Source organism: Molothrus ater, chromosome 13 (assembly GCF_012460135.2).
Source record: "Molothrus ater isolate BHLD 08-10-18 breed brown headed cowbird chromosome 13, BPBGC_Mater_1.1, whole genome shotgun sequence".
Taxonomy (NCBI): Eukaryota; Metazoa; Chordata; class Aves; order Passeriformes; family Icteridae; genus Molothrus; species Molothrus ater.
The window spans coordinates 2,393,205-2,419,196 of NC_050490.2; the positions used below are offsets into that span (position 1 = coordinate 2,393,205).

A 25,992-nucleotide genomic window follows, 5' to 3' on the forward strand; every position below is an offset into this window, starting at 1 on the left:
AATGACCATCACCACCTTCCCCTGCACACCTGGCCCTTGCTACAGATGCATTTTTCCACGGTCCTGTGCCAGTGAAGAGGAGATAAATTTCTTTCCTTCCTGTCCAGGAGATTTTGAACCCATGATGATTTAATCAGCAACACTTTTTCCCCTACCAAGTCACCCTTTTTCAGAGATGTGCATATCTCACATTGGATATGAGTTATTGCAACCAACTCCTTTGTACAGTGCACTTTTTATTTCTATTATACTGCTTAAAACCAAACAAACTCATCTCTCTGGCAATGAAACATCAAATGTGCAGCTGATTTCTCAAACTTCATCACTACAAGAAGATAACACACCACCAGCAGCCCCAGATAAAAGCACATTCAGAGTTAAAGGGCCCCAGCTCTCCACCAGTTCTAGCAAACTCCAAACTGCTGTGGAAGATGTTAAGAGTTACTCCACTAGAAAGACAAAAGGGAATTAGGGAGAAAAGCAGGACCCTCAGAACCAGGATCTGGGCAATCAGGTGGCAGTGATGCTTCATACAGATTAAAGTTTACATGGACACACATCCTAATGTCACTTGTAATGCTGAGTTTTTCGTTGAGCACTGGCCCACTGGAGCAAGACCTCACAACTATGACAGTTCCCTCTTGGCATCAACAAAATGCTCAAGAAGGGTCAAAAAACCACGAAGTCAAAACCCACAACAGGTTTAGGGAACTGCAGATATTTGATGCTGGCAAGAGTATTCAGGGAAAGCATCTCACTGGTCACCCTGGCCCTGCAGTCTCCCCCAGGTTTCCAGATCCATGACCTTCAGTCCAATTACAGCCACCCTCATCTCCTACATCCACTCCAAGGCTGGGATTTGGAGAATTGTTTCATTTCTGAGGCCCTCAAATGAGCAGCACTATTTTATGCTGTATTGTTTCTCCCTCCAATATTTCATTAAGTATATTATCCCCCAGCACGTGCACTTCAAAGCCCAGAAATGAATTTGTCCCAGTGAAATACATCTGGCAGAGATTCACGCTGCATTGCTTGGTAGCAGGACATACATTATGCACCGGGAAGTGTTCCAGCTGCTTTCCTATGGCTTTACTACAGGCACAGATGCAGCATGGATGATGTCAGGGAAGTGCTGGGCTGGGCTTGCTTTGTGTAGCTCTGCAGCTCAGCATCAGCTTTTCATCAAGAGGGGTGAACAAACCCCCCCCCTGTACTTAAGCTGGGTAATTCCTCACCCAGATTTTACTTCAAAGCTGAGGCCAAGAGGACTGGCTCTTTTTCTTGATGTTATCAGAGCGTATCCAAGACTGCTGACTCACGTGAGAAGTGCAAACAGGACTTTAAGTTGCTTACCTTGAGCAAACTGACCTTGCCTCCTCCCTCCTGCACACTCAATAAATCCGCTGTAAAGCACCAGGCCACTCCACCCCACCCACCCAAACATCTCTAGAGATGTTTATTCTGCATGGAATTGGTAACAACAAACACCTGTGCCTTCTGCATCCAAACAACTTGAATCCAGCAGGGCTGCAAGCCAAGCATGAACCCCATGGAGATGCTAAAAGTCTCAGCAGCTCTGGGGACATGGAAGAGCCAAGTCCCCCCCACAAAACCACTCAAAGACCAGAAGCTTCTGAGATCAGAAAGCAAAGGGGTGTTAATTCGAGCCTTGTAAATCCCAGGGTGCCACGGGGTTTACTGGTAACAACCTCAAACATGGCTCAGAGTGTTGGGAGAGGTCAAAGCAATGTTAATGAAGTTAATTGGTCGTGGTCTCCCGTGCCCTGCTGCACATGAGCCTGGCCCTGGCTCAGAGTCCAACAGACCTTGTGCATGCAGTCAGTTTTCCAAAGCATTTTGGAGAAAATAACGCAATGAAATATCCATCCTAAGGTAATTAGCATATGTCAGGGAGAAAGGGTCTCCTAACAACAACCATTCCAGCAGGCTGTTGTATTTGCTACTTCATTACTTGAAAAATTAATATTTTTGCATTTAGACATAAAAAATTAAATAGGATCATGAAAAGAATGGCACAAAGCTTGTATTGTGTCACCTGTTAATAATTCCTCGGTGCACTATTTTAATTAAAGGCCTTTTGAGTTACTACATACTTACATTTACAGGTGAACATATAAAAATGATGCTACACTTCAGTCACTTATACATTTTTGCCTATTGCAAACTCCTGGGATCACTCTGGCCAAAAATTCATGGACTCTGCACACCTATGCAAGGAAACATTTAAGGCATTTTAAGTCAACACAGAATCCTGGAATGGTGTGAGCTGGAAGAGGTTTTAGAGCTCATCTCATTCCACCCCTGCCATGGGCTGGGAAACCTTCCACGAGACCAGGGTGCTCCAAGCCCCATCCAACCCAGCTGGAACACTGCCAGGGATCCAGGGGCAGCCACAGCTGCTCTGGGCAGGGCCTCACCACCCTCACAGCCAGAATTCCTCCCAATATCCCATCCAACCCTGCCCTCTGGCAGTGGGAAGCCACTACCCCTTGTCCTGTCCCTCCATCCCTTGTCCCAGTCCCTCCCCAGCTCTCCTGGAGCCCCTTCAGGCCCTGGCAGGGGCTCTGAGGGTTCCCTGGAGCTCCTCTTGTCCAGGTGAGCAGCCCCAGCTCTCCCAGCCTGGCTCCAGCCCTCTGACCATACACTTTCAGCCTAATATATTCTATTTTCCTTTTCCATTTTCTATGTTAGAATGAAGATTCTTCTCAAATTAATCCTGAATGCTGACTTTGCTCAATTTTACTATGCTAACATAATTTTATTTCCAACATAAAAACGCACTATCTCTAAATATGGTTACAAATTAATTCTATTACCTGGGTTCTCCTACATAATATAATCACTTACTGTTTGCAAGGGGAAGGCTCAGAGGGTCCTGATAAAACTGACAATAATCATCTGATTATTAACAGGTTGACAGAAAAATACTAAAACTTTGACTGCCAATTAGGCTTTGTACAGACATTAAACATGTAAATACTGCTTGATTTTTACATTCTACGTGATCTTTTGCTATATGATCACAGTTTAATACACATTCAGAAAGACCAGCCTCAATACATTCATTTTCAGGGACAGCATTAGCAGCACGTGGCAAAAATCCAAAACAAACAGTCCACTGGAAGCATCCAAAGCCGGCATAAATAATCTGTGACAGCTAAAGCCTGAAATCATGTGCAGAGTTTGCCAAATACCGAATGATTTGGAAAAAACAGGGATCAGTGTCAGCATTGAGGCTGCTAAAGGGGCAATTCTGGAAGCAAAGTTCACTGAGTTTATTATAACATCCCCTAACCTGGCAAGGCACTACAGAAACAGGGAAACTTTCTCCCTATTCCCAATCCTCAGGGTTCAGTTTGTTTCTTACCCATCCACCAGCACCTCCCAACACACTGTGCAGGGCAGTAATTCCTGGATGCCAATCTAAACACATTTCACTGCTTCATCTGAACCTGTGGGCACAAGATGTTTCTGCTGTAGCAGCCAACAGCCCTGTGCTGCTGGCACCCAAAATAACACCTTGTGACATCAAATCTGACACCAGACCCACACACCTGGGCCAGCTGCACACAGGAGAAATAACCCAGATGTTGAGCTTCCACCTGGGTATCCCTGCACCTTTTCACATGTCAGTTCCTTTCAGAATCTACATAACACTTATCCCTCTTATTTTATCATCTTCCTTTTCCATGCTCCCCATGTTTTTCTCTTCCCACTGTTTGCTGATGGGAGAGAAATGTAATTATTGTCACTTCATCACTTATGTGGGTTCCTCTCAAAGAACCTTGTGTGCAGGAGTGGTGGTACCCAAAACACAGATTTATGCAAATTATTTTCATGCAAAAGAATGAAAGTTCTATCACAGAGAGTTCTATCTCTATCACTGAGATTTGGAAGCATTACAGAGATCTTGGAATGGTTTGTTTTGGAAGAGACCTTTACAGGTAATCTGGTCCAACCCTCCTGCAATGAGCAGGGATGTCTTCAACTTGATTTGTAATCACAATTCAAATTTACTTCTTGAAGGATGATAAGCTTGGCTGGAGAAAAACATAGCCATTAGCACTCCAGGATTGTCCACATACAGAAGGAAGGTCTTTTGGCTGAATTTCAGAGCAGTTTATCTGGACTGAGGTATCTAAGCAAGATGCCAAAGCAGTGAGAAAAATTAAATTAAAACAGAAAATGAAAGCAGAAGTGGAGACACATTCTCAGAGGCTCTGCAGCAACACAGGACCCTGCTGGACCTGGCACTGAACCAAAACAAAACCCCACAGGCACCAACAGTGAAGACACAGAGGCAATGGCAGCAACATCCCAATGGCACATCTGACTGCTCCAGAGGCTTCTTCCTCTCCCCTTAAAATTCTCCATTTGGTCACAATTCCTTGGAAAGAAAGAAATTCTTCCCCTTTGCTAAACCTGCTTTTTATTGCTCAGAGTTCAAGGCAAATGTGAGTGAATATAAAAATTTGGTGTCCTTTCACTTTCTGCAAACCCAAGTGATTTTGAGTTAAACCTCCTCAATGTCCCCAGTCCAAGTGAGATTTGTAAACTGGGGTTTGGCTGTTATTATCAAGAGCCATAATGAAAGGAGTGTCAACCCTTGGACAGTGTCAACCATCCTGCCTCAAGCAGAAGGGAATTTTTCTGCAAGTAAAGATGCCTGTACAGCCAGAGATGCCTACTCAGCCTCCAAGGGGGATTCCCAGAATGCAAAAGAAGCAGTGGCACAGCTCAGCCTATGTAAATCATTCCTAAAGTTGCCCACACTGGAACTAAAATAGGCTAAAATAGTATTCTGTAAGTTGTTTCTGAGATCCACAGCTTCTTCCATGACCTGAAAAAATCTGAGACAAGTCATATCACACTGGTTTTCCCCGTGTCTTTCAGTTTTATTCAGCACTTTAAGTTATCTGTCACCTCCTTGGCTGTTCCCTTCTATAGTGGAGGATAACACTTGAATTTCAGTTTGGCACCTGGGAGCTCCTTGCTGGCACCAGAGGTGTTTCCTCCTCTCTTTCAGAGATGGACTTGGCTCCCCCATACTTTAATCAGTCCATGAATAAATAAAGCACCTCAGTGCACAATAATCCCTTCCCAGAGCCTGGAATCCCCTTGTCTTGAGGTTTTGGTATTTCCCTATGGTGTGACAACCACTCAGAGGTTCCTCTTCTAGAAACTGGAGGTGGTGAGGATGTTGCTCTCCATTACATTCTTGCTGATGCATCTCCTGTGGAAATCTCTCAGCTGCTATCAGACCTTTCAACTGAGACAAAATGGGAAGGAAAAAAAACCCCAAAACCTAACAAGCAAACAAACCACAAAAGAAACAAACAAAACCAAACAAAAACCTCAAAAACCCCAAAACAAACAAACAAAAAACCTAAAAAAAATGACAAGAAAAGCTGTTGTGAAATGAGTTACTCCTAATATGTTACAACATTTCTGGTGAAGGAGGAACTGAATTAGGATGTGAATAAGAGCACGATCACTTATTCTTTCCCTGGAGGTCAAAGCACTTTCTGTGCAGGGAATGAGTCAGCATCCAAGGAATTAACCTGGGCTATGCAGTGAATGAACCTCCTGCCTCACTGGCTGAGATGCTACCAAAGGCATAGATCCATCATCTGTGGTGCCAAAGAAATGAAAATTAAATAAAGAAACTACAAAAAGGCTTGGTGAGGTCCTTACTGGGACAGCTGCATGGGAGAAGTGACTCCCATCTTCACTTCTGCCACAGCATCTCTGCTTGATGCTGGGAAACCCAAAGAAGTGGTGCAAGAAAATCCTGCCCTGGAGTGTTCCTCTTTCTTGAGTTCAGATTTGAGTCACTGAATCTTGACTTCTGGAAGCACTTCTGCTCTCCCAAAGCATGGCCCAGCACAGAGAACAGGATCCTCCAGCTGCTCCCTTGGCTTTTTTTGCCAGAAAGCAACAAAATGGTAATATAAAAAATAAAATTTAAAGAAACCAAAGGAATTGCTGGATCCTCTCTCAGGTAGCACCTCTTTAACTTAATTTGCTGCTCCCAAATTCCCTATATGGCTAATGAGAACTGGCAAGGATTAACAAAAAAGAGAGACTAAGGAAGAGCCTGGTGTATCGTGAGTGTTTTGAGTCCTGCAGGGAAACAAATCCTTGCTACATTTTGTTTTGCTGCTTCTAATGACTAATGAAGTACCCTGTGGTGGGACAAGCCTGTTCCAAACACCAAGAAAAACCTGTCCTTTATAAACTGATAGAATTACATACACAGCCCCTTCAGGTTTTCCTGGATTAACTCCAAGCTCCAGCATCATCTTCAGTCAGAGCATCCCCCACCAACACAGCAATTCTGTTCACATCAACAGCCAAAATATCAGATTTTCAACTTGACTGGCTGGATTTGCTCTCCACAGGTGGATCCAGAGCAGTTCAGCCTCTGGAAATCTGACTGGAAACAAAGTGATAGAGTTGATATCCCAAAACCACAGATCAGTGTCCAATCCCACAGTGCTGCAGGCACAGAGCAGAGCCACTGAGCACAGGCACAGCTGCAGAAACTGGAAATGGACTCAGGATCTCCCTTTTAGCTCCAGAATCATGTGCCCAGCAATTTGTATTTTAGTTTGCAGCTAAAATTTCACATAAAGAGCCTGAAAACCAGCAGCCCTTACAATAAAACCATTTTTGAAGCTGATAAAAATGATGGACATGAAGTGCAAGCCACGTTGCCAAGGACCAAACAAATTCACATCGAGGAGCATCTCCCAGCCCCAAAATAGCTGCAGAAAATACCTTTTGAGAGCTCAGTACCTTTTGGAGGAATTACAATACTGTAATACCTTTTGGAGGAATTACACCAGCGTTAAGGACAAGGTGCTTCTAGCCTAGAGGAGCTCAGGAGCTTCAGAGAATAAAATCTGGGTAGGGAAATCAAGGGATCCTTCTCCTCCTAACGCACTGCTGAAGGTGGTGGGAGCAGGCTGAGGACTGCCATGCTGAAAAGGAAGTTTGCTGAAGGATGTGGAGGCACTCCAGGAGCACTGCCAGCTCCAACAAGCACCACACTTGAGATAAAAGGTGAGAAAAAGGCAGAAGGATTTACAGAAGCACCAAGAACAAATGCATTGCGCTGGCACCTAAATGCACAAAATTGCTGCATTAGGAAGTTTCCAAAGATAACAGAAATAAAGGGCAGGTCATTAAAAAAAATTTTTTCTATGTTATCACCAAGAAGTTATTTCTCACCTTTATGATGAAATGGCAGAGTATTTTGAATATTGTCATATAGATATATATTGATCTGTATCAACTGCATGTATCAATAGACTGATAAATATCAGTATATAAATCCATGACAAAGGATGTTGGGTTAAAGAATCATGTCCTCCCACAGATCCTCAGCATGGATCCTTCCTCAACATTCTCCATCCTTGGGAAACTCAACCCACTTCCAGCACAAGCCAAGCCAAACACGGACACCTCTCAGCCTTGCTTATTGTGGAATCCACAGACACAGGAAAATAAACATTAAATCACTATGGAAGTGACGATACCTACGCTGTATTTCCCTAAAAATATAAAATTAGGGACAATTTACATAATTGAATGTCACTATGTTATTTTTGAATATTTGGTCAAATAATGATCATTTCAGATGTTTCTCCTGTAGTCTTAGGAGCTTTGAAGTTATTATGAAGATAATTCAGCTTAGGAGCAAAGTCAAATTTAAGTGCAATAGCACCAGGAGAAGATGTAATAATGTGGTTACTGATCTCCCTTTCCTCATTTTATGGAGGATTATGGACCATGACCGATAGCAAGGCAGGGATGGTTTTAAAGCCTTCTCACAGAAAACTCTTTTTGGCAAACAGTCCATTTCAAATTAAATTTTCCAGTGTTCCCTACACAATTTTATTGCATTTCACAAGAATTATTACCTGTGATCCACCAACACAAACCCAGAAGAGCTTTCTCTTCTGCCAAGAAGATTCCAGCCTTCCTCCTGACAGGACATTTACTGTTCAAGATCAAAATGAACCATACAAATTAACTCTGGCTGGGCAGCAGACAAATCCCATTTTTCCCATTTTAGGTAGAACATACCTGTTAATGAAGGAGAGTTTAAAAGAACAATTCTCCAATTTTTGAGCTCAGTCTCCTACTTCTTAAGTGATACTACAATCCAGCTTTTCTCAAGCATCTGAACAGGAATCAAGTTATTTTTGGGAGTCCATGATCTTACAGTGCCATGTGCCCCTTCAGCTGCTGGTTTCTTCTGCTCCAAGTCTGAATTTTCCCAACAAAATACCAAAGCTTCCACTCCAGCCCATCCTCATTCTTTTAAATCCTCCTTGAACAAAAGCAAACCTCAACTAACTTCACCTTTCAGCTGCCTCTCGTCCTTGCACCTCCTTCCCGTTTTCCGTGGGAGATGAAATCATTTCCCCACAGAGAATCATCTTCTCTGCATTCAATGAAGGTCAGCCCTCAGCAGCAGGAGCTGCAGTGGCGTCAGGAAATCAAGAGGCTGCTCCTGCCTGGATTTAGTTTCATATTAAGTAAGAGGTGATGCCATTTGTTATCTGTCTCCTCTTCATGTTCAGGGTCTCAAACAGCTTAGTGATATTTAATAATCTAAAGACTTTACCAGAATAATAGAAATAATTTATAAATAATTGATATATTTTAGGGATTTGATCTCTGTAACCAGACTGTACAGGTGCCCTCCACTCCTTTAAACCAAGCAGCTCAAAATCCCCCAAAATTAGTTCCTTTTCAATGCAGAACTACTGAAAATCCTGTAGCACCAACATGAAAACATCCTGGTCCATGCAGGAGCCATGTTCTATTAACTAGAGACTGATTTAAGGCTCATAGTAACCTCTAGATTCTCTGCACAGCACATGCAGCACAAGGAATAGATCTTAGAGCACTAAGAATTGTGCTGTCAAAGATCAAAAGGAAAATAATATTAAAACTGTACTGCCAGATCTAGCTTAGTTACCTTACAAAAGAAGAAAAAACCAAAAAAACCCCAAAACCAAAACAAACACCAAACAGGATGAGTCATACTTTAAACAAGACTTTCAGCAACTAGTTCACAGAAAAAAAATAGTCTTTTTCCTCTAAAGGCCATGTTTATAAAAAATATTCAGCCCACAGATGATGATAATTTACTAGCAAGAGCAGGAATAGGATGCTGGATTTAAATGAACCACAAACCAATATATTCTGTCTGAAAATTAAACTGTCAGGCAAATGCCACAACACAAGAGTGGCTTTTAAACTTCAGAAAGAGTGTTCTGAAAGCATCAGGACTTGAAACCAAAAACAAAAGCTGCCTCACAATGTGAGAAGTACCAAAAAATCTCTTGAATTAGAGCTGACAGCTCCACTAAAAATAGTTCTTGGCAGCTACCTGAAACACAGGCTTTGTAGTTCTTTGAAAACATTGATATCAGACAGAGAAGCAAAAAAAAAAAAAAAAAAAAAAAAAAAAAACAACAAAAAAACCCCCAAAAAAGCAGGAGTTAATCAAGTATTTAATTGAAGTACTTCCCTTGTCCCAAGTCCCTCTCCTGGAGCCCCTTCAGGCCCTGCCAGGGCTCTGAGGTGTCCCTGGAGCCTTCTGGTCCAGGTGAGCAGCCCCAGCTCTCCCAGCAGAGCACAGGGGCTCCATGGCCTCCTCTGGGCTGGCTCCAGCAGCTCCACATCCTGGAGGCAGCTCTGCAGGTGGAGCCTCAAATGAGCAGAACATGAAGCCCTGGACAAGCAAAATTCAGCTCCTCCTTAAGGTCCTCACATTATTGCTTTTCCTGATGGATCAGACACACTGGCTGGAGGCTGCAGAAATTCAGAGATGTTTGATGATCAGCATCAGGGAGCTAATACATCCATTAGGAAGGCCATAATTCACCTTTTTAAAATGAAACAAGCAGTAAATTAGCAAGGATCTACATCAGATGCTCTCACTGAGCATTTTGCTGCAATAAACATGTGGTTTATGGGTTATTTAAAGCTGTTTCTGGGGGTTCCCACACATTGTGCTATAGGATTAGGAGGAAAGCATCCCTGATTTCCAAACCTCATAAACAGGTACACCCCTACAGCCACCTACCACAAAGAAGGACAGACAGAACCTACAAACAAAGATTAAGATGACACTGGGGAACAAAGACATTCACAGACTCTGCATTTCATTTGACTCTTCCCTGTTTGGGGCAAAAGCTGGAACAACATCACAGCTGGGATCAGGACTTCATCCTGCACTTGGGTAGGAGCTTCCACTGCTCCCAGCCCCAAGCTACAGCTCCACACAAACTTGGGGAGCAGACAAATGTGACTGTAGCAAAAATAAAATTCAAAAGCACCTTCTGGAAAATAAAATTATTCTATAAATCACTGCATATATCCAATAAGGTAGCAATTAAGTCAATTGAGATAACAGTCTGTATCTCATTATATTCTCTGGGAAAAGAAATAAACCCATCTCATCTGGAAGCTGAAGGTCTGGTTTTTTGAGAGACCAAGCAGCAAAAATGGAAATATTCACTGGACTGGCAGTGGAATGATTTCAATGCTTCAGTGAGCACAAGTTAAACTTGAGCATATTCAAACTAGCACAATGAATTTGCTTTTTATCAGTACTTTCATGTGTCCTCCCTTGTCTTTAGGACTATTTTCCCATCCAGAGTATGATGTGGGGGGTGAGCTTTGCAATTTTTTTCCTTTAGCAAGCATGATTTTTCATTAGGATAGAGCACTGCTATGAAAAAGAAATTCTGATCTGGTCCATCCTGAAAAAGGGAAGATTAAAACAAAGGGAAAACAAACGGCCCCGGAGCACAGAGAAAGGTCAGGCATCCTCAGATGGCTGAAGAAATTAGATGACAGATTGCAGCAGCCCAGTATTAAACATCTCCAAGATAATTCCCCATCCCAAGCAGAAGCATCACAGGGAGAAAGAGAAGCTCCTCTAGGCCAGGGCTGCCAGACTGCTTCTCTGACATCTGTTCCTGCATTTTCCGCCGGCCGCTCCCAAAGCGGCTCCGGTGACGGATTTTCCCTAATTGCAGGCGGCGGATAATCACCCTTGATCCTGAACCAGGGTGCCCAGTGCAATGTGAAAACATCTCCCTTCCAGCTCCTGTGCTCATTCCCTACAAAACCTGCTCTAAATAGAAAGCCTCCCGTGGGATACCTTGGCTTTGAACATGTCTGAGGTGATTCCATAATTATTGAAGGAATATAAGCTTTGGTTGCCGGGTTATTCCCAGAGAAAGTCATCGGACCCTCTCACCTTTTACTTTCCACCACGTGCCAACCTGTCCATCCCAATTTTTCTCTTCCATGTTCAAGTGAAAGCAGAGGCACCTCCTTCCCAGAGAACAGAGAGCTCCCTATCTTAGTGCAGAAAGCCATTGATTACACCTGACACAGGAGGTGAGATCCCTCCAAAAACTGCAGCACACTTGGGTTTTAAGCCTCTTCCTTAATGAAAAATATTAAGTGCATTTTCAATTCTTTCTGTGCCATCAGTACAGAAAAAGACAATTCTGCAGTGAGCAAAGTCACAGTGAAGAATTGATTATAAACATAATAGTTACATTTCTTGAAGCTCTTTAAGAATGATTATGAGCAGCCAAATAGCTTCCACCAGCTATTGTGGAATGATTAATTCCTAAACCTAATGTTATTCATTCCTAAACCTGGCATCCCCACCCCTGGGAGGGGACAGGACACAGCCAAGGTCAGCCTGCGTTATCTAGAGAAACTGAAACGCGATGCTGATCCTGGTGGAGCAGGCTCAGGTGACACAACTGGCTTCACTTCCACCTTTTATTTATATGAAGGACAACTGAGATAGGAATGACAGGCTCTCCAGATATCCAGATCTCAGTGGTTTTCCACAAGCACATCTTCACTTAGAAAATATATGGATTTCTCCAATATGTTTCGGAGAATCCAACATTGACCACAAAAGAGAACCCATACTTTCTGCCACACTAAAACACAATGTTATATCACAAACCTCTCCTTGAAGTTCACAGGCACCTTCCAAAATCCTGCCTAAAAATACTACACCATTTACTTTTCTCAACCTATTAAATCTTTAATTCATATTCACCACACTGCAAATATTCCAGGTGAAATATTTCCAGTCCTGTGCACGTGTCTTTATCTTTTTCATACTCAAAAGGATTTATTTCAAAACATTCATCTCCCCAACTACCAACACACCTCAAAGTTCCCCAGGAATCACTTTATGCAAAGCAGAAGTTTGGGGAGGGGGCTGGTAAATCCTTTTAACCGAACGCTTTCAGATTATGACAAATTATTCCGCTGGCACAAAGCCAGCACAACTCTCCACAGCAGAAAAAGAGGTCGGGCAAATCCAATAACGAGTATTTAAAAAGACAAGTCAACAAAATTAGTTCAATTTTCTCGCTGGAGGCAAAGCAAGGTCATTATGGAATAGGGAGGGGTGGGGGGTGAAAAGGAGATGCAGCAATAAAATAATGAAAAAAAAACCCCAGAATATTCAACCTATTGGGTTTTGGAATTACTTCCACTCCATTTCACTGGCAGAATTAGAAACATTAGGACAGCAGGCTGCCACAACAGGCAGGTGCCTGGGGCCATGACACCCAGCAATCCATCCCCTGGATGCAGGCAGCAGTGTGTGGAGCAGATGCCACCTCTCAGGTCTCATCAGCCACGGGAAGACACAGCGTGGGTCCGACATGTCCAGAGCTCCCGGGCATCGCTGCTGCCATGAGCACGGTGGGAAGGAGGAATGTGCAGCTGTGTCACCCCTGTACATTTCAAAATACACTAAGGAAAAGTTCAAAGTGCCCTAAAAAGGAATTTATGCCACAGGGATCTCAGCAGAAAGGTTTGGAGGACTTGTCCTGGTTTGTCAGATGAATGCCAGGTTATTGCTCGTTGTTCAGACAGGACCAAAACAGACCTGATTTCTTTACCATCCCTGGTTATTTTCACAGTGGCTGTATTAGTTTGGAGATTTTTTGAGATGTAAAATTATATGAAACATTTTTTCTGTTCACAGTAGGCCCATCCTCATGTACCACACTATAAAATTCTGTCCCCAATATACCAAGTCCACCTATAAGGTGAGCACAGGAATCACAGCCCACAGTTCAGAGCAGAAACCTGAGATTCAGCTGACTTCTCAGGACAGGAAATTGTGTTCTACCCTATGCTATCTTTGATCCTCAGTCAAAAGTCCCTTTCTGCAGAAGAACTGTTTTCTGCAGGATTGTTATCCTTGTCTATACCCTGGCTGCAGGCAGAAAGCAAAGCAAAGTTTCCCAGACATTTAAGTACATCAATGTGTTTGTGCTGTCAGTGTTTGGGGTCTGACAGACACAGAGGAACCCATTCCTTCTACTCCTGCCTGTCCTTGCTGACTTTACACCTGAGCCTCAGGGATTTTCCACTTTCCTTGAGCCTTTCCAATGAAATCTATGGTAAAACTCATCAGCAATTTGCCTTAAACATCCTTAACCCCTGACCTTTAAAGGATGATTAGATTTGAAGGGTAATTTTTTACTGGATGAGGGCTTTTGGTTGTTGCCCTTTTTAAAACATGTTTCTCTGAAATAGAGGTCTGGGGATTTCTAAAATTTTATTTATTTCAATGAAGAGTGAAAGACAAGATCAAGTTCCTTGTCCTCCCATTCCATAAGCTGCTGGTTTGGGTTAAGCCACCCCAGGCTCTCATATTGCCATGAGGACAGGACATGCTGCATCTCCATCTTCCAAACTGCTACCACTGAAAGGAGTCACTGATTTATCATCTAACCACTGACAGCCCTCCTTGCAAGTCTCCCTTTTCACCTTTATGCCTGTATCACTAAGATCCCAGCCACAGTCCTGAAATCAACTTTGCAGAGGTTTCAGCCTCAATAGCCTAAAATACAGCCATAGATTTGATGGAATAAAGCTGCTCCCAGTGGTAAAAGAATCCCAGAATTGCTTGGGTTGGAAAGGACCTTCAAGATAATCTTGTTCCAACCCCATCATGGGAAGGGACACCATCCATTACACACCATCCCTTTTTAATTGTTCAGTCTCTTTTATAATGCCAGTTATCAGCAGACATATTTTCAAAACATTTCTTCTCTACTACAGCCACGAATTTTTAATTTATATTAAAGGACAATTTCTACAAAAGCAGTAAAAATAAGTCATATGTGGTAAACAAGCGTTCTTGTTGCAATGTTTTGTCAAGTTAAAAATACACTGGCATTCTGGTTTGCATTCAATCTGGCTTTATTCATCATTTAAAAAATCAAATTTTAGTTAAAAAAACTCCAAACCCTATGGAAGCATGTGCAAGGAAGACATTTCCTAGCCTAAATTACCAAATAACCCAACTGAGTATATTTTTTCCTCCAAACTTCAGTCACATCTGTAGTCCAAGGACAACCTGTTCACCTCTAACACAAATCAATTGAAACAAACTTTGCTCAAAGACAGTGGTAAAACAGATTTGTTTTAAGAATGAAGGTTTCAGCTTTTTTAGTACCATCCAGATGCTGCTAAATTTGTCCACTGCAGTGCATTGCTTCAGTAATTTGGGTAAACCAGTGAAGCCTTGGCAGGCATTTGCAACTGCAGCTGAGTTTCTCCTTCACTATTTGCTAGATAGGCAAAATCCCAGAAGAGATTGGGCTTTCTCTGAGTACATAGTTCACTTTTATAATTTACATTAACACTTAGCTAGGGGGATTTGAGCAGGAAAGATCCTCAATCCCTTAAATTCACCACAATATTTACATTCCAACCTTCCCCAATAATTAATGTTATGGAAATGATGGTTGATCTTTAAGGAAAACATCCCACTAGCAGGATGGGGTGTTAAGTCAGTCTAATAAACACTCCAGAGTGTGTACATGATCTCCTTGTCCTCATGCTTGTCCTTCCTGACTCCTCTAAAAGACAACAGGAGATGGAACCTTCAGAAAGTCATCAAGACTTCAACAAGACACGTGTGCCTCCCCCTGTACCTGAAAAGCAGAGCACATCTTGGCAGGACAAAGGAAAGTAAATTACATCCACATAATTATCCCTCCAGAAGGCCTTGAAGAACATATGGTATGGAAATGAAACTGCCTGAAATGGATTAACTGGGCTGTGTGATGAGATCCACAGAAGGGAGCGTGAAAAAAACATTTCCAAATGTATTCAGTGTAGGATCCCACAACTAGGCACATTCATCATCAGGATAAGGTAATGACACCAGGAAATGAGCTAAGTAAATCCAAGATTGAAGTTTCATTTTCTGAAGTGCATCTGTTTGGCTCATACTCCCCCGAACCTCATCGTTCTGCCACGCTGGGTCTCATCTCAGAAGCAAAAGATGCAAGAACATAAATCACAACAGCTCCTCCAACGAGCAGCTGTGGCAAACATGCTTTTAATTTGATTCTATAAAAAAATTAACTGCATCCCAGCAGGTCCTTGCCACAGCCCCCCATGACATCTCCTTTCAGGTTGTCCTTTACTGCCAGGTTTGGGGTTTTTTTGGGGGGTGTCACTAGGGGAAGTTAAACCAGCTGGTTTTTCAGAAGAAAATGAGAAGCACTGGATCGGGCCAAAAAAATGAACAGGAACAGCACGTTCCTGCAGAGGAGGTCACATCCTCCAACACTCCTTCCCTGTGATCACCTGGTCACTGCTTTCTGTGTTTGGGAATGAGGAAACCCAAAACTCAGGTGGGCTTATCATGGAGACAACTCAAAACACTTATAGGGATGGCAAGTATATTTTACACCTCATGTGCCAACAGGACAAGCAGCTGGCCAAAACTCTGCTTGAACACATCCATGGTGGGACTCTGACTTTGGATCAGGCTGGTAGAAAAGGGGTTAACTTGTCCAAATTAATCAAGTGGATGCCCACCACACCAACCACCAGAAATCCTGCCAGGCTGAGACCCCTACAAAGCACCTGACACCAAGATTTAGGGAAATTTCCAAAGGAGGGCATTCATGTTCTCCATATCTAAGCACTGTGCTCACCAGTTCAGGTTTAAGGTGAAAAACACAGGCAGATGATTACTGGAGCAAGGCCAACCAGATGTTAGGAAGTTTTAGTCCCATGAATTCTGCTGACAAACATTCACAGGAGCATGAATGAGAGGAAAAACCAAGCAAGACCCAGACACACAGAAGCTTTCAAAATTAACATATGGATACTTTATGATGCGTTCAAATTGAATTTTGAATTGTCCCCACCAAAATTACACAAGTTGATGACCATATTGTATGTCCCACTTGACTGCAAAGGCTGATCTGGACTGATTTGGTCCAACTACAACCTCCTCCATCCCCTTCCCCTCTCTCCCAACATCCCATTAAATCTCAGAGGTTCCCCTTCACTCCACAGCACAACGAGAGCAAACGGAAGCACCGTTATAACCCAACACAAGGAATGATTCAATCAGATGAGCATTGAAGACACCAAACTGTCCATTAGGGCATTGAAAATATGAATTAGCAGAGAAGGTCAGTTAATGAGTTTATATAGGAATAGGATGAAGTGAGAATAGATACTTCATCTCCAGTAATATGATGAAAAACTTCAAATGTTTTTTTTCAGATTCATCTTGAGCATAGCCATGTCATGGGCTGGCTTTGCAAGAGGTTAACCAAGGGGAGCTCTCCAAGGGCTGTCCTGGTGTTATTTTGCAAAGAATTCTCCCATAACACAATGCTTCAATAGTAATTTTGTAAAAGGACAGGAAGAAACCTCCTCCATCTATTAACTCTACTGCCATCTCTATTCTAGCACTCCCTGCCATCAGCTGCAAGACTACCTCTGGAAGCAATTTTCCCTCTGCTTTTTTCACCCAGAAAGCAAAAAAAATCCACAGCACAATGACCAACACTCTGGAAAGTCACAAAGACACTTGAGAAGAATCCAACTTAAGAGAATTTTTATTCTTCCTCTTTCCAACACCAGCCACCTTCTGACATCAACCCCTTATGTCACTGAAGCTTTGAGGCAGCTCAACTCACTCATTCCATTCCAAGGCAGAAACTGCTGGACCTGCCGTACCCCCTCCAGGATTGCAGGATGGACGAGAGGCTTTATTTGCAAGGGCAACAATCTGCTCCTGACCCTTGCCATCCTCCTCCTCCTCCTCCTCTCCAGGTCGTGTAGGCGCTGAGGGAACAGGCTGCACTTATTTCAGCACGGCACTGGAAGGCCTGGCCTGATGTGGGCTCTGCCCACAGACAGCGGATTCTTGACGCATTTTCTGCATGCACACCATGGGCAGCTCCAGAAATACCAGCCACTCAGGGAAACAGGAAAATATTTCATTCCTGAGCTAGGGAAGAAGCCACTGAGCTAAATGAGGCTTTGTTTAGGGGCAGGAGTGCCCGGTCTCTGCAACAGGGGCAATTCAGGAATGCTGATAAGTCTGTTTTCCATGCATAAATAACCCACGTTCGAGCCCAGCCGCTTATCTCAGGGATGGATAAAGCCCTCGGTGGCAAGGCCCCAATATTTGTCTACTCGTTTATCAAGCAGGAGCCTTATTACAAAGGCTAATTCTAGTGGAGATTAGATTTCCCCTATGAAGGAATGGACAATAACATCAGATATTCTTCAAACACCAGTAAATAAGATTAATGAAGTGCCGCTGCCATGGGCTTTCACCTCGACAATGCCTCAAAAAAACCTCATCCTGGTAGCGCCAAACAAATCTTTCTGAGGGTTTCATCATATTTCAGTGTGTAGACATCACCTCACTTCAGTTGGCCAGCAGCAGCTACAAATAGCCTGCAGGAAGCCACTGATTTCCTGAAAAGAGGGTTAACTGAGAATCATAGGAAATGGAGAAAATTAAAGCTGGGTTTAACATCTTGAGTAGGCTGAGGAGGGAAAAAAAATAGAGCAGCAGCAGCACTGAGCATGTTCAGACACTTGGATCCACACAAAATTAAATAAGGCTCTTAAAAATATAAACCCAACTCAGCATTGAGATCCACCAAGTGCATCACAAGTTGCAATACTTTGCATTTAAGTGCTCTCAGCTAAAGGGCTAACTGAAAAACTGAGCAGCAAAACAGAACTCTGCAATCAGTGAAGCTTCACATGCTCAACAGTTGTGCTGACTCATCAGACACAGGCAAAAAATCAGCTCAGGGCTCTGCAGGAAACAATCTGAAATAAAAACGTCAATTTGATGACTTTACCAAAAAAAGTAGAGAGCTTGGTTTTAAAATGTCCCAAGCTGTGACAAAATGTTGCACAACAGAAAGGAAGGAAAGCACAGAGTGACACACAGACAGCAGGTGAAAAAAATTAGAAAAACTGCTGAAATGTAAGTGTTGTAGCAGCCCTCCAAAAGCCCAGGGATGGCAGGAGACAGACACAGGACAAGGGGGTGATATAAAAACCATAACCCCATCCATGTGCTGCAGATGCTGTCACACACATGGAATAATCACAAGGACAGGAATGTGTACATGAAGCGGAAGCAAAAGAGGAATCAGAACAATCTGGTATTTAGAATGTCACTGTATAAATTAAAAATTGAGGCAGGGGGGGTAAATCCCTCCTTTAAAAAAATATCTAAAGCTCCCTTTCCAGGCACTTATCCCAGCCAGCAGAGCAGCTTCCCTCTGACCTGAGAAAGACAATCTTGACCTGCCAGGACATTGCAGCAAAAGTCACTGTTTTATATGATTTTGTTGCTCTTCCCTTGCACCTTAATAGGTCCTCACTGCATTAACTTTGCATTTTTAATCTGTACTCTGAGGCTCTTCCTCACATAGAACTCTAGATCACTATCAAGAGGTTGACTCCTCTGCCAGCTCAGGATGCTGATCTCCAGTTCCAATCTATTCAGGAATGAAAAACCACTTTTCATGATATTCCAAGAGTCTCCTGCCAGGCATTTGAAAGGAACATCCTCTAAAAATGTATACATCCCTTTCATATTCTCTGCAGCTTTTCTCTCCCCTACATGATACCTACAAATGAGGAATATCCCACAGCCAAGGCTGTGGGTGTTCCAAGACTAACATCTCCTTGATAGACCCTACAGATCCACCTCAAACAGTAAAACAACTTCGCAAGAGACTTGGGACTGTAATGTGAGCACATAGATGATATAATAAAAAGGTAGAAAAAGCCTACAAATGCTATTAAAACTGTAAATAATTTATAAAATATTACCAGAAATCCTACAAAACATTTGGAAATTTTAAAGCCCTTGAATTGGAAAAAAAAAAATCCCTACTAAAAATAAGAGTAGAACTCATGAGGGTGCACTCACATGAAACCACCAGTAACATCCTGCAGGCTCTCCTAGGTCCTGGTGGCACAATCCTAAACTTGGTGGAGCTGTTCAGTTTTTGCTCCAAATGAAAAAAAAGTTAGTCTTTCAAAGATTTAGAGCTAAGTTGGTTGAACCAAAAACAAGGGAGAAGCATATATAGAGTCAGTTTTACCAGGAGAATGAAGGAGAGAAGGGCAGGAGTCTCTGCTGCACCACAGCCCTGAGCAAAGACTACCTCTACCTCTGCCCTCAGGAAAAATAAAAATTAAAATTTCCTTCCTTGCTGAAGAATTTCCTAACTGCCACACTAAACCCCTGCATATCAGCCGTACCCAAGGAAGCAGAAGTGAACAAACTGTTCTGCTGGCTGTGTCACTGACCTCAAAGGGCCTTTCCCAGCCCATCCCCGGCTGGGCAGGACCCTCTGCACAGGCACGTGCCTTGCTCAAAGCAGCAAGGAGAAACCCTTCTTACCCTCAGCATCAATTCATCACCAATTCCCTTGAGATTTGGGAGCTCACCACCTTCTGCACATGGAGAGATCCCGGGATCAGAAAAACAGCCCTTGCTCCAGGAAGATCCTGGTTGAGCTCCAGCCTGGAAGCGCGGGCTGCTCCTTTGATGCCCTGCCAGTGGGGCCTCCAGTGAGGAAGCCCAGGATGAGTCACAGCACCGGCAGAGAGAACTTGCCAATCTGGATTGAAGCATTCAGATGAAGCTTTGGGATTTTCTCCCTGCTCTGCCATCTCCCCTTGTGCAAGCAATCCCAGTAATTGCACGGCAATCCAGCAAAGGGGAAGCAAATATACCCGGCAGACATGGGGAGGGTCTGCCAACCCTTTAGGGGCTTTGCCCTAAAACTGAGGCAAGAGGGTGTTAAGGGACTGAGGGGATCATTTGGGGAGAGCACCATAAAAGCTTTTCTGGTTTTTCACTGACTTGCACAAATTCCAATTTAGTTTTTCACTGACTTGGCACTGGGGTTTATTGCTTTCCACACCTGCAGAGCTCTGAGCCCAGAGCTCGTACCCTGTCTGCACCATATCTTCAAATACTGTATCCTCTAATCTGAGTTAGCTTATGCATAAATTCAGGGGAAAAAACTTTTAAACCCATAAGACAGCTTCAAGAAAAAGTTAAGCCCTAGTGGCCTCTCCAACAAGGGATAAAACACGTACAAAACTGATCCATGTGACATATATACAAAGATGCAGGTAGTGTTTTTATGAAAATATAACATTATGAGCATTAAAGACTTAAAATTAATTCCTTTTTCCCACAAAATCCATTTTAATCAACAGTGGGGCAAGGTATTTCTTTGCTTCATTCAGTCACAACCTACTGCAAGCCAAAAGCATGTTAAAGAATAAAAGCAGTAGCAACATCTCCTCTGTCTTTTCAGCTCAATTTGGCAATTCTGGCAATAAAACTCTTAATTCAACATGTTCTTTACTTAAAATTGAAACTGCAGGACATCTGCTGTAGCTGCTGAGCTCGCTGTGTGCCAGAGCATTTCAAGTCTTACTCTGTGCCTCTTTAACGTTGGGGTTTGGTTTTTTTTTATCTCTCTAGCCCAACCTCTAATTTAAAGGAAACTGTGCTGGATGCTCTAATTGACCCCGTTCTCTTCCTTCCCCAGTTTGTCTCTATAATTAGCCCTTCCCAGCAAAGGGAATCAGCAACAAGACCTTTTCTGAGCCCCACCCTGCAGACCACAGCGACTGCCTCGTATTGTTTTTGCCTGAAAATCAACAGCTTCAGGCCAACAAAAGGTTTAAGAATTGGAAAAAAAAAAAAAAAAAGCAAGAGCAAATGTGTATTGATAATTTTTCAGCACATTATGGTGAGCAAACCAGGTAATCCAAAATTTCACCTGCAACACTAATCCCTCAGCAGTACTTTGTAACATGAGCAAAATACTTGTTTTCCTCAAAATAACACACAGTTGCACAGCTGCCCACCCAAAATTCACACACCTGAGACTTCCCCTGTGGATCTCTGCACATGCACCAAACACAGAAGATTCCAATCTCTGCTAAGGCACCAGAAGGCTCCACACCTTTTTTCTTGAGGAATTAAAAGGCATGTTGAGAATGAGGAAAGGAAATGCATTAAAAAAATACTCTTATCAGCAAGCAAATGCCACCATAGAGATTTCACTTCCCTACTTGCCTCTACAATAGGTGATTCCTACCAGGTGACCGGAGCTGGGTGTATTTTTAGGTATTAAGGGAAAAAGAAAGCAAACAAAAAACCCCTAAAGGCAAAACAACCCCCCAAAACCCAGTTCAGGACCAGATTTCAGAGCTGCTGAGCACCAGAAAGCGCAGGATGAAGCAGAAGAGCCCAGTGACACCAGTGAAACACACGGGATGATCTCAGGTCTAACATGGCCTAACCCAGCTCCTCAGTGCCACCACAGCAGCTTCTGTCTCAGTCTGCCCTGAAGGATGATGCTCCAGCTAGTACAATCCAAAACTAAACCAGAGGAATTTTCTGGTTGGTTTTGAGCTTTGTTTTCCTCTGTGTTGCATTCCCCATCCCAAGGTTCCAATGGGCTGCTCCTGAAGAAGATGCCCACCAGGACAAGCATCTCAAGGTCTCCTGGTGCGTACCAGGGTCTCTAAGTCACCATTTTCTGCTCAATTCTCTCACTTGACTTTGCAGCTTTATAATCATTTTGCACCTACATTACATTAGAAACCAAACAGGTTGAATTTTTTTATGATTTTGGTGATTAACTTCCCAGACTGACATTCTCTTCAAATCCATCAACTTCATTAGCTAAGAATTATCCCAGCAGTCCAGAGTTCCAGCCTCTCAAGGCACTCCAACACACATACCTGTGTAACAATCTGGAATTTCAACATTTAGACATTTAGAAAATTAAACTGCAGCTGGCAGGAGTCTCACTAATAACGGCAGCACCTGAACCTGTAATGATCCTTCACCTAAGGAAAATTGTTCAAGTGTTTTGAATACCTGCCCCCTCGCAGCCCCTGAAGAGCATACCTGAAAAGAAAGTATGTAGATTAATGCTCCCAAAACAGAAAAGAAAGTTGACCCAGTCCTACAAGAGGAGAAAAAAAAAAACCCAACACCTTTCTCAGTGTAGAGGACAGTCTGTGCTCAGGGAAAAAATCCTTCAAAATACACAGAAAAACTGCACCCACACCATTCTACATCCATGTCTCCAGGTTTTAGTTTCCAATTATTTTTCTGATATATTTTCTCAAGGATTCCACTTTTATTAAAAATAGACTCAGCACAAGACAGAAGATCACAATGCCCCCACCACACAGTCTGAACTGTGAATATCAGACTGAGTTACTTTCAGACTGAGTTTTCAAATGAGTTTTTTCTGCAATTGAAAAAGTTTCACGCAGGGCCACTCCTTAGACTGCAACAACTGCATTAAACATCTCATTTCGTTTTTGCTCCTCAGGTTTCACATCTTCCCCTACAAAACAAAAATGAAAGCAGTCTTCAAGCAGCTGAGCTGAAGAGAAAAAAAAAAAAAAAACAGGAGGAAACCCCTAATGTTGCTAAAACCAAGCCAGCAAACCCTGGGTGAGATTCACACCTTCCCTCTGTGGGAACAGGAAAACACTCAAGCAGGGATTTTTTTTTTCCCTTGTTTCAGCAAAGACTTTTAGGTAGGAGAATGAATCCTCACTCCCTCAGAAATGGACCTTTGTGCTCATTTTTTCTCCTTACCCCATTTGCCGGAAGTGCTCTTTGGTTTTTTAAATATATTTTTCTCCTCATATTTATTGTATTGTTCACCCCAGGTGAACAGCAATGGCTCTAGAGGGGTATTTCAATCACAAAAATGAAGAAACACAGAATAGGACAGCTGAACTCAGAAACAAAACACTGGAAAGCAGCAGCTCCCACCTGGAATTGCAAAGAGAATGGAGCCAGGAACAATGCACAAGTCCACGTCTTTTCCACAAAACTCGTGGGACAAGGAACAGGCAACAGCTGCCAAGTCATCTTTCTTGGCAAGTTATTTCTTAAAGATAGAAGAAGAAATACTGCAGCTAATGTTTATCAATGCTAATAAACTCCTTAATCAAATCCCTGTGGATTGCAGTGAGATCAGAGATGCATTTGGATCAGGGAACTACATTTTGGAACGAGTGCTCTGACAAGTCATGGTGCACTTGGCAACCCCTGGAGTCAAATGAGGTTAAACAGTGAGCAGCAAAGGATTTGTGGATTCAGACAGACTCCTCCATCGCTTTTGGTAAAGTTCATTCTCTTCATAGCTGAGGAGAACTCAAGATTCCTCATGATCTGCTGCAGGCACCTCAGAGCTGACCTCTGCTCTGCATTGTCCTGCTATCTCCTTGCCTAGCTGGCGGGCACGGTGAGTGCCTCTGGATAAGATTATCCCCGGCTCTCCTGACAGGGAAGGCCAGCGCCTGCCTGTGCAGGGTGTTTGTGCCGGGGCTGCCCAGGAAGGAGGGAGCCCACAGTGCCCTCCTTGCTCAGCCACACGTTTCACCACACTCCACAAACGCGGGGCCCCAGTCCCAAGGGAGGCGCCTGGACCCGCCGCATCCCTTGGCAGCAGGGCTGGATCTTTATTTTCGGATGAAAAGAAGCAAAAGAAACAGTGGCTCTGCTTTTAAACATCTCTACAAATGCCTTTGTTGAGCTGGAGTGGATCAGCCATCCTTGCCACCACCAGCAGCAACAAATTCCACATAATGATGCCTCATTTATGAGGCAATTGGTGAATTACGGAGCAGAGACTGGCTCTTCTGCACTCAAAGAAACTTCCAGAAGGGTTATTTACCCACATAATCTCTCTCTTCCAAAATATTCATTTATTTTGAAAAATCATTACAAATTGCTCAGCATAGTTTTAATCAAGTGCAACATTTCTAACGATCCACTGCGGTCCTTTTTTTTTTTTTTTTGCCTAATGGGACCACATTCCTCAACAATTAAATCATTTACTAATTCCTCCCCAGGGAGGCTGTCCTGTGCACCCAACAAGCACAAACCAACCTAGCAGTTTATAGACAAGTGCCATAAAAGTTTAAATGGCAACATTTAGGAGAATTTTTATTTTGGTCTATGTATTTACGTGAAGTATGAAAAGACAGTAGAGTTACGGAAGTCTACTAAAGTAAATATTTTCAGTTAACTTGTTTTAAGTTCATCCCTCAAAACCAACCATGTAGATGCTGAATACAATAAAAGAATTCTTGGCGGTCTCTCAAAAGCGTTCATAGTCTGAGCTGGTTTTAAAGCTGAGGTTTTCCAAAGATGGAACTATCTGGATTAAACACTCCTCTTCCATCAATACTCAGCCATGATACAGCATACCCAGGATTCTCTACTTTTTAAAGGTTATGCTTTGCAAGAAATAGAAGACAGTTCAAAGAATTTTGATTAAAAAACAGCACAGAAGTTTTCAGGTTGTCTGTACATGATGGATAAAAGCCAAGATCTAGAACAGGCATCCCAAGAGTAACTCTAGGATTCAAGGTGATCTAGGTGATGCCAGAAGTGATTCAAGGCGAAGAGACCAGCAAATAAGACTCAAAAATTATACTGAAACCCACATTTTTTGGCTATTTATTTTAAGCTACATTTTTCCTTTGCTACTTCATGCAGCATCCAAGCAGGACAGTCCTCTGCTCCCCACTGCTCCTAAGAGGGATTTGCAATAATTCCTGTGAGTCACAGGGATGGACACCAAGATGATTTTTCCAAGAGAAGCTGAGCAGACAATTGGAACCACCAAAACTAGCAGGGTTGAAAGGGTCCAGTCCAGCCCTCCCCTCAAAGGGGACCCCCTATACATAGAGCCAGCCTAACCCTAGGGGCTGTAACACCAACAGGGATTTCATAAACTTCCTCCATGACCTGGCAGAGATCTTTAAAAGCACACCACAACCCAACAGAGAGATGACAGGAGACCACAGCAGAGTAATGTCTGCATCTTGTTTTAAATCAGGCATGTAGCTGCAAAAAAAGCAACATATCTCTGTAGGTGAGTGAAATGAGAGCTTGGATGAGACACAGCTGGCTGAGCTCCCCACGTATGATCTCACATCAAGAGACAAAGGACCCAACTAAGGAATATCAATATTCCTTGGGAGGATATAGAGGCTCATCTCAAAGGGTCCGAGCAAACTTCAGCTTGTACCTGGGTGCTTAATGCAGAGACAGCACAGGTATCTCTACCCAAACCTGGACACAATGTGTATCTGCCCAGGATAACTGGCTGCCTTATCAGCTCCTGTAGCTCCTATCTTCTTTGTTTTCCATGATGGCATCAACATGACCCCGCCTCACTGCCATCCTACCCCAGCATCCTCAGTGCACCACGGCCTTTCCACTCCTGAGCCTCATCTCCCTTGGCAAAACATTTGCCTGGCTGAAGAGACACTCTGTCTCTTCATGAGGCTCTTAGCAAAACTCTAAAAAAGGGCTGACCAAAAACACCAACAGAGCCCAAAACTATGACCCATGGCTTTGTCTAACCATGGTTTGGCATGGTGTGAGCAGCCAAAGGCATACGAGAACCCTACAAGAAGAGACATCTCATCCCTCTGCAAAGGGATGCCCATCCATGCCTAATGAGAAACTGCAACGCAAGACTTGAACAGCAGAAAGTAATCAGAAGAACAACAATAACCCTTTAA

General features: G+C 43.1%; 1 protein-coding gene across 6 annotated transcripts in view; it reads right to left on the reverse strand.

The window, feature by feature from the left end:
• The window catches only part of MYO9A (myosin IXA), a 176,379-nt gene that overhangs the window by 145,597 nt on the left and 4,790 nt on the right, over positions 1-25,992 (reverse strand). The gene's annotated exons all lie outside the window — the stretch shown is intronic.